The 9,340-nt window shown below is 46.3% G+C and overlaps 1 long non-coding RNA gene across 1 annotated transcript in view; it reads left to right on the top strand.

Annotated features, from left to right (window-relative positions):
* The first annotated feature begins 7,585 nt into the window (after nt 1-7,585).
* Gm33276 overlaps nt 7,586-9,340 on the top strand; it is a 36,259-nt gene continuing 34,504 nt past the window's right edge. The window contains exon 1 of the long non-coding RNA XR_378033.4: nt 7,586-7,675. This is a non-coding gene — a long non-coding RNA (predicted gene, 33276). The remainder of the gene's footprint in view (nt 7,676-9,340) is intronic.

Below are 9,340 nucleotides of genomic sequence, written 5' to 3'. Positions count from 1 at the left end.
ATGAAAGAATTTTGCTGGAATAAGAGGCCATGTGTGGGTATGGGGATAAAAGCTCAACCAGGATGTCAAAGATGATCTAAACTGTGGTCCATTGTAGCAACAGGACTTGAGTGTGGACAGTGAGGGGGTTGCAGTTGCGTGGATGCAACACAAAAATTATAAGGCATATGGAGTGTAATGCTGGAAATTATAGATCAGATTTTTCTGTAAGTTTATTTATAATGGACAGGTTCTCAGTTGGAAACTACTGGTTTGACTGACATGTGTTTGTGGGGCTCCTGCCTACCCTTTGAATCCGTGATGTGTTCCACACGTGCCTTGAGGAACAGGCAGACACACAGGCAGTTGAAGTGGAGGTGGTCAGTGCTATTCTAACACATGCACCGTTATAGGAGGCCCTCTGCCAGCTGCCTGCCCTGTTCAGGGGAGAGTCTGAATGAGGGTGCTCCAGGGGAGCACTCTGCCAGCCTGGTGGCTCAGGGGAGAGTCTGAATGAGGGTGCTCCAGGGGAGCACTCAGGGAGAGCAGGAGCGAACCTGAAGAAGGGTGAGGAAGTACCAAGTGGCTCTCCCTATTGGTGCTGGGCTGGATGGGGCACAGGAAACCATATAGCCTCACTGTGCAGGCAGTGGGCAACTCAAGGTGCAAACCCAAACCAATATGTGTCCGCTTATGGTCTCACAGGCATCTGTGAACTCTGGAAACTTTACCTGGCTGGTTACAACTAGAAGCTAGTAGAGAGCAAGGAGGGACTATACCATACGATAATACCCAGAGATCAACTTTTTAAAAAAACCCTTAAGATTTCGCTCCCTGCAGCCCATTCATCCTGTCATGATGACCCCTAACCATGCCCTGACTCAACCTTGGCCCAGATCAGAGGAACTAAGAGGATGAGGTTTGCATCTCACTGGCCACCAGGACATCAGGGAAGAAAGGAAGCAGAGGGGATCTTTAGGAAATAAAAGTGAATAATTCAAAGCACAGACCACCACAGCAGACTTACTTCTTTCCCCCTTTTATAAGAAGCAGATAATCTGAGGCCCAGAGGGAGAAATTATTAGGCGGCCCTCTACTCTATGTGTGGACATGGCATTAGGGAAGTGGGAAGCAACCTGAGGTTAGGGATAGAAAAGGAAGTTCTACTGATAGAAAGAAGGAGAGAGGGAGAGGGAAAGTGGAAATCCTCCTCCTCCTCCTCCTCCTCTTCCTCCTCCTCCTCCTCCTCTTCTTACATCATCATAGTTGTCGTCATCATCATCATCACCACCATCATCATTTGTTTGTTTGTTTGTTTGTTTTTAGGATCTGGCCTCTGGATTTAACCTCGGCCCCTGTAAGTCACCTTATTCTTTATACCAACAGCCTGTGTATGTAGCAGGAGGAGGGAGGCTGAAAACAGTGACCACTAGAGGGTGCTCAGCTTCCACTACATGCAAGTGTGTGTGTGTGTGTGTGTGTGTGTGTGTGAGGGTGGGATGTCTATAGAGGAACTACCCAGTAATAGTATGACTGACTATTGAAAGCTTCCGGATGTGAACGATGATAAAGGGCTTATTGCCAGGGAAGAGAAGGGTTCATTAGAGCTCAGAGACCTTTGGGAAACCACCACGCACAAGTAGTGGGCACCCTGGAATCCTGAGGATGGCCAGAACACAAAGTTTAGGTGGGAACCCCTAAAGAAGGGTATACAAGTCTTATTTTAAATGGTTCTTTCTAAAATGAGTATATATCAATCAAACCATCTTAGAAGCCCAGCACGGCTGTGAGTCCCAGCAGGGCACCCTGGGTCCTCTTCCCCCGTGGGTTAAATTTGAGGAGCTAGATGTCCTAAGGGACAGCATCTCAAGGGCAGGGATGATGAGGCTGAGAGGTGCCTAGAGGCTGGCTGTGAGTGCCTCCTGCTGGGGCACTATGGGTTTACTTCTCTAGGTACAAGGTAACTAGCTGCCTTGTGTGGTCTCCTGCCCAGGCTATAAGTGACCTTCTGGCTTCAGCTCACCAGGAGGTAAAACTATCCCTATCCCTTAAAAACTGTCTAAGTTACACCTGCTTTGGAAAATAAGAAGGATAATTGGATCTCACTCTGTGGCAAACAGCCGTCACCACAAACTAACTGTGTTCTTAATTATGGAGAAGAAACCGGGATCAGGGATCAGCAGTGGGATTCTCACCTGTCCCTGTCTGTGTCCCCATATGCAAGCCACCACCATGTCTCCCAGGAAAGGAGAAAAAGGGCTAGTCATTAACTGACACCCATGGGATCTGAAGGATACCAGTGGCTCTCCGGCCACAACTCGGAGGCAATGATGAGATTGCTTTTGTGTACTGCAGGCAACGAGCCCGTGTTGATGACAGGCCAGAGCTTCACGCCTAAGATAAATGGCTTTGAGGAGGGGCCTGCAGTTGTGGTTTTCCCTTCTACTCGAGGTTCATCCCCAGGTCTCCTGGCACTTTAGAAAATGAGCTGCTGTAATTCCATTCTGCTCACACAGCCTTCCATGACCTGTCCCAGTTTCACTCTAATATGGCAGCGTGCTCTGTCACTCAGAATGCCGGTGGAGGCCTCTGCAGCTTCTCCTCACAGAACCTTGAGGGAGTTCTGTTTGGCCACGTCCTAAGGAAGAAAAGCTGATGGATCCAGATGACACTTTCCTCACATTTGGAGGCATCAGAGTGGGAGAGCTCTGAGCCCTGGGGAGTGTGGATGAATAGTGATCCTGCCTACAGTCAGGAGAACAGAGAGATATGGCAGGACCTGACCTGAAGACCTCTGCTCTCTTGGTTATTGTTGTTGTGGTGGTGGTGGTTGCTGCTGCTGCTGTTGCTGCTGGTAGTGTTGCGGGGAGAGGAGGAGGAGGAGGAGGAGGAGGAGGAGGAGGAGGAGGAGGAGGAGGAGATGGTGGTGGTGGTGGTGGCGTGTGTCTCTTTTGCCATGAATCAAACCTCGAGCCTTCAGCATGCTACAACCCCGAAGCTACATTCCTAACACTTGGTATTTTGAGACAGAGCTTATTTGCCTGACTGACTGTCTAGGCTGGCTTCAAACCTGCCAGCCGTGTGCCTCAGCCTGAGTGCTGGGATCGCACACATGCACCACTGCTCTCGATCGCCCTCTTTTGAAACGACCAAAGTTATCTGTGATGCTCCGGATTCCTTGGTTTCTGGAGCAGCTTTCTCTATCTAACAGCTCAAACTTACTCCACATCTTCTGCCACAAAAGCGAAAACAACACCATCAGTATGGTTGCGTGTGGGGTTCCAATACTCTGTTATAATCATAACATGCAGTTACTGGTTATTTATTGCTATGTGACATGCTCCTCTAAGACTTGGTAGGATTAGAACAACAGTCTTACAGCTACCCTGTGGGTGAAGAGTTTGAGCTGTGAACTCATTCTACTCCTGTTAGGATCATTCAGTGGGATGTCCTGGACCACCCAACACCAAACACCTAGTATTTGGATGTCTGTGTGTGCCTAGAATGCTGGGGCCACCTGCCTTTCCCCAGCATCCTCAAGGCATCTCTGTGTGGCACTCGCAACAATGAAGTTGGACCCTACATGGACAGCTTGGGGCCCAGAGAAGAAAGGCAATGACTGTCAGCCCCCAAGGAGCCCCAAATCACTTCCAATATTGTCTATCACTTCAAATGGTCACAGCCCCCCGCCCCCCCCCCCCCACTTAAGGGAAAAGGAATAGATGGATGCAACTGATCAACAACAGGAGTACTTCATAATTTGTAACCATCCCCAATATGCTGTCAGGTTGGTTCACCGATGAAATGACCAGGAATGAGGGGGTGTTTGTCTTGTCCTAGGGACAATTCCAGCGCTCCTAACACAAACCTCTTCTCAACAGCTCTGAAGTATAGGGGACCAGTGCCTGGAGAGCTATATAAAAACTCTCATAAGGCTACATAAGGTGACGCAAAGTATACGCAACGAAACGTAACAATATAAAACCCCATTGTCTTTAATGCCCATCAGTAATTAGAGTTAAGAACACCTTGGCCTGTCCCCCTACCTGAGGTTTCCAAATGACACGATCACAGTTTTATGTTTTAGGTCTTCAGCTGAGTAGGTTGCTTCTTTCATTTGCTTTGCATGCTCTGAGTGCAGAATTCTTTTTCGGAGAGACTCATCGACCCCAGTCATTGATCCGGAAGACCAGTCCCAAGACCGTACTTTCTGTTTCTCCTGTTGTTCCGCGGATGTTCAGTGAGCACTTGGGGTTGGAGCATGAAGCAGGTCCTTCATGGTCACATTTGAACACATGGTTGCCAGTTTGTGGAGGTATTATGGGGGTCTGTGGGATCTTTAGGAGATGGGGGGCGGGGCTCTGGATGGAAGGAGGCCTCGATGGGCAGGTTGGCCTTTGAAGGTTATTAGCACAGCCGTAGGTCTGGCTTGTCTCTGTCCCCACCACAGGGCCAGCTTCTACCACATACTTCTACCACAAAAGTCTCCATCATTCTTTCTCCACAGCTGTGGATGAGACCCTCTGCAGCCATGACTCTAAACAGACCTCCTCTTCCTTAGGTCTTCTGTGCTGTGTATTTTGACCACCCCGGTAGAAAAGTAATCTTGACACACATGGTGGTTCTGGTATATAAGGCTTTCTTCAGACTGACTTAAGCAGCTGTCACTCCTGGCTTCAAACTTGGGTTACTGCAGGTGGGCCCAGATTCTGCGCGGGGAGGGAACACACTGTGACAGAGTACATTTCCTTAAAATGTGAACCTCAGAAGCTGAACAACCCTGGACAGATGGCAAAGGGAGGGTCTGTCTCCTAATTCAAGTCCCAGAAAATACCACTCAGGAGCTATAGCACCTGGGGAAGCTCTCTGCCAGGTGCACCTCAGCAGTCCCGGGAATAGCGAAGCACCTTCTCCAGCAGGCTGCGAACGTCTCATCGTGAGTGCTCGGGCTGGCATCAAGCTGTCGAGTGACATGGCCCATGGGTATCCTTGGCAGTTCCATTCTCAGTACTTCCAAAGTTCTCTGACAAGGCTAAAAACTCCTCATTCAACCAGAGATTCTTACACATTATTTAAATAGGATGCAAATGCTTGGTCTGCTCAGAGCCCTGGCAGCTCTCAATTTGTGTATTTTCAGAACAGCGAGGCCTGCCATCATCAGTTCACTTGAAGTTCAATCCAAGATGTGCCTTGCCTGACATTTGTTCATTCCTTATGCAGGTAACATTTTGGAGAACTTAAAAAGAAGCCATTGCTGTGCTCCATTCCCTGCCACCCTCCAAAACAACTTCAGAAACTATTTCAGACATTTGTTGCAAGCATAATGGCTGGAATACGACTTGTTCCCTACTGCCTGGGTTTCCAAGTTGGATTCCACCATCCCTCTCTTTGGCACCCACTTTCTAGTTTTTAAAATGGTATTTCGGTGGCAGGAGCTGCTGATTTGACCCAAGGGATTAGGCTCATCTAAGCATAAACAGATTTTGTCAGATGGTCGGACCTGGTTGCTGTAGGGAAGAATAGCAAGGATCAAATCCCTCATATGACAAAAGAGAGAGTGTAGACTGAGCGGGCTCTTCCCTCTGAGCTCCTTTCGTCCTTAGAGTGAGCCTTGAGCCTATTCACTCAGAAGCTGAGCAGGATACTTAGAGCTGACAGGTCCCCTCCTTCCTTGCACCTGGGACCTGTAGAAAGGACAAGCGTGCTGGATAAACAAAACCACAGGCCATGAAGCAGAAAAGAAGAGCAGCTCACAGGGAAGCCACAGAGGCTGTGTGCCCTCTCCACAGGACAAGGGTACCTCATAACTCTAGCCCAGCATGTATATATGTGTATTCTGATGTGTATATATGTTGAAAGCATATATGCAGAAAGTATATATGTAGAAAATCACATTTATATATATTATATGTATATAATATTATATATATGTATATATATAATCACATGAGGTTGTATAGGTACTTTGATATGTATATGCACACTGAGTACACACATATGTGTATACCTATGTACATATATGTATTTTCCCCTTATATATATTCTATGTGTGCACACATACTTGCACATTTTCTCTTTCCTTTTTTTTTCTGTTTTGTTGGAGGTTTTTATTTACTATGTTAACTCATGTGCATCTTTCTATATATACATTATGTACACACTTTCCACACGGTAGCTGGTTTAAGAAGAAAGAAAATGCAGTAAGGGAATGAAAAGGAAGTAGAAGTAGGAAGAAAGACGAGGACGGAGCAAGATCATAGCGCACATAGGACACTGATCATTGTCCCTTCAAAGCCTCCTGGCTCCTGTCCTCCCCACTGTGAATGAGGCTTCCGGGTCTCCTGGTGATGAGACATGGCCTTCAGTCTCACCAGTGAAGTGAGGGTGAGACTGAGGTGTGTAATGCCTGCCTCATCTGCTTTTAATAACCGTCTGCTACTGCCTTGCATTCTTGAATGCCAACTCAGCGTCTTCTCACGTTGGCCAGGAAGAGATGCAGAAGGGAAGGGAGCTGAGTGAGCCCTGTGCGAGCTTGTGGAGCAAGGGGAATGAATCTCTTCCTAGACAATATGGGATTCAGACTGCTACATGAGAAACGATGGTCACAGGTACTGTAGTTGTAATGTCGTAGCACATTGAGCCATGGCTTGTAAAGAAGGGACCAGAGAAGGGACTGAGCATCTATGGAAAAGGACTTCACTCATCAACACAACAGCCATGTGATTTCCGACCAGACTTTTAAACAAAATGCTTACCATCTCTTCAGTATTTACCAGGACGAATTAAAGGATGGAAGAATTACTAAATTGGAGGAGTAGGCCATGGTACAAGTAGCAGCTTGACGAATAAGCTACCCTGATTAACAGTGGTATGGTTGGCTCATACCCTTCTAAGTGGGGCCTAGAAAGACAGAGTGGACAGATCCCATGTATATCAGCAAAAAAAAAAAAAAAAAAAAAAAAGGTTCTTCTCTTGATTCCCATGCTATTCAGTCATGTGCTGTCAGATCATTTCAAAGGTCTCATTTCACTTAAATATTTCCTCAAAAAAAAAAAAAGTAGGAAAAGAAATGTTGGGTAGTGATTTAGGTAATATGTCAGCCATTTTCATTTTGCTTCCTTAGTCTCTTGATTGGTGAACCTTAAATACTTGCGTCTTAGTAGCCCAAGTAACTGGTGTTGACTTTATTCCCCAGGTACATCAGAATTCTCACCCCCTATGAACTGTAGCAGAAGCAGACATTGCATGGCACTGCATTCAATGGAAACCTCAGGTATGTTTCGTGACAGGTTAGGGCTAGCTGAATGCTTTGTGCTTTTAGTCTTGGGAGGTCTCCATTCATGAAAAGATATTTCTCACAGGCATAATCTCAGATGCCTGACATGCCTAAGATTCAACCACTAGCATTCATTCTTTTGTATTTTCCATGGTTCTTTCTCAGTGGCTCTTTGTAAAAAAAAAAAAAATGTTACCACCCTTTGGCAGGCAACAAATTCAGTGTTTAAGAAACACAGGAGGGGAATGTTTAATAAGGAAGTTGGCAGTGAAAAAAAAAATCTCTATCACACAGCTCTATGTGTGCAGCCAATCTCTGAGAAGGGCACAAGGTAGCTCCCAAGAGTTCTTTCTGCCTTCACCGCACTCATGACTTCAAAGCACATTCATCTACAGACCACTCCACAGAGGAGAACTGATGGTAAGACATGGCCAAGAGAGCCAGCTGGCTGCCTCTCTTGGCCAGACCTTCCTCTCCTTACCTCGAGCAGGGCTGGACCCTGGAGCCCCCACAAATAATCTTTTACCTCTCGGTGTTTTACCAGTTGGCCAGGCTAGTTGACTTCCCTATTTTGTGCGCAGGTCATCTGAGGAGAACGAGGACTCAGGACAGGTAGATTTCACTTGGAACTGGATGGTTGGACTGGCTGTGTGTGAAATAAGCAGCCGTCTGGACTGTTAGGCATGGGTGGAAGCCTAGAAGGAAGTACAGTAACAGAAGGACACCAGACAATTGGCAGAGGATGAGACCCGGAAGCTGCATGCAGAACGGAAGTGGCCCTGAGTGAGCCGTGGTCCTCTTTTATTTCATCATTAGCCTCTATACAGGAAATTCAAATGTAGAAAAGGTTTATGTGCATATATTCAGGGCACTTTGGACTTTCATGGTGTTGCTGAGTCTTATTCTCTAATACTAGAGAGAGATTTGGTTTAATTCTTAGCCTATCACGATAATAGGATGCTTTGGTTTCTTACCAGGCAACCAGCTGTCCTAAATCGAGAAATAGGCCAGGAGTACACTGTTGAGAATGGGAATATAACTTCCTACAGAATAAGGGGGGAGAGGAGATGGTGGGGATTCAGAACAGGTACATGTATCCAAAGGGCAGGGGTGCAGGGTAAGGACCTCTCAGGATCTAGACTAGGAATCCATTGGGGAAAAATGTACCTTAAGGGTCATTGTATAGGATTGAATGCAATGTGGGATCCTTATGGAGCCTGGTTCTGAAATACACCTCACTGAAGAAAGGGTAATTGGTGGGGCAATCAGTGTGTATGAGAAACCCAGATAATATTCTGCCTTATACTGCCTTGGGCACATTATTAGTCTTCTTACCCAATTGACTTTTGGTTCCTTGAGAGAAAGTGAAGGGCATAGCCATTGAGTCTATACTTTACACAATATCTTGACCATGGAGAATGTTAATGCACCTTTAGAAGTGTTTGAGCATAGCACCCTTCATTTCCCAGCCCCTATGAAGCTGTGTGAATGATCCAGTCACTGAGCTGGCCCTATGGAGCTGTGTGATCATTGAGCTGGGAGGTAGAGCTGGGTGTGTGGCCCCCGTGTTGAACCATAGAGGAGTTAGTGAGACACCTTCCAACTACTACTTTCTCTGTAGCCAAAGGTCCTCTGCTCTAGAATAAGTAAGGCAATAGAATCTTCCTCGGATTATATGGACTATTCACACCCACTAACCTAAGCTGGAGATGTCACTTAGATGAGTTTTGTTTTATATTTGAGGTGTGTAGAAGTATTTGTGACTGCAGCATAATGTAACTGATTCTGATTGCCAGATTATTCATTACATTTTATTTTTAAAACATGAGTCAGGGAACATATGAATGGATGAGTGAGTGAGTGAGTGAGTGAGTGAGTGAGTGAGAAAGCAAGCGAGTGAGTGAGTGAGTGAGTGAGTGAGTGAATGAGTGAATGAGTAAATGAATGAATGAGATGGGTAAGCTGAATAATAACAGCAGAACTAAAAATATGATTTTGTTTTGTTCGTACTCACTGCCTTGCTTCCCATTGCTCTTTGTCTGTTTTTCTTGGCAAGGTCTTGGTGTTTTGGACCTGTGTCTATTA

This window comes from Mus musculus, chromosome 6, assembly GCF_000001635.26.
Source record: "Mus musculus strain C57BL/6J chromosome 6, GRCm38.p6 C57BL/6J".
NCBI lineage: Eukaryota > Metazoa > Chordata > Mammalia > Rodentia > Muridae > Mus > Mus musculus.
This window is presented reverse-complemented; position numbering and strand designations above follow the sequence as displayed.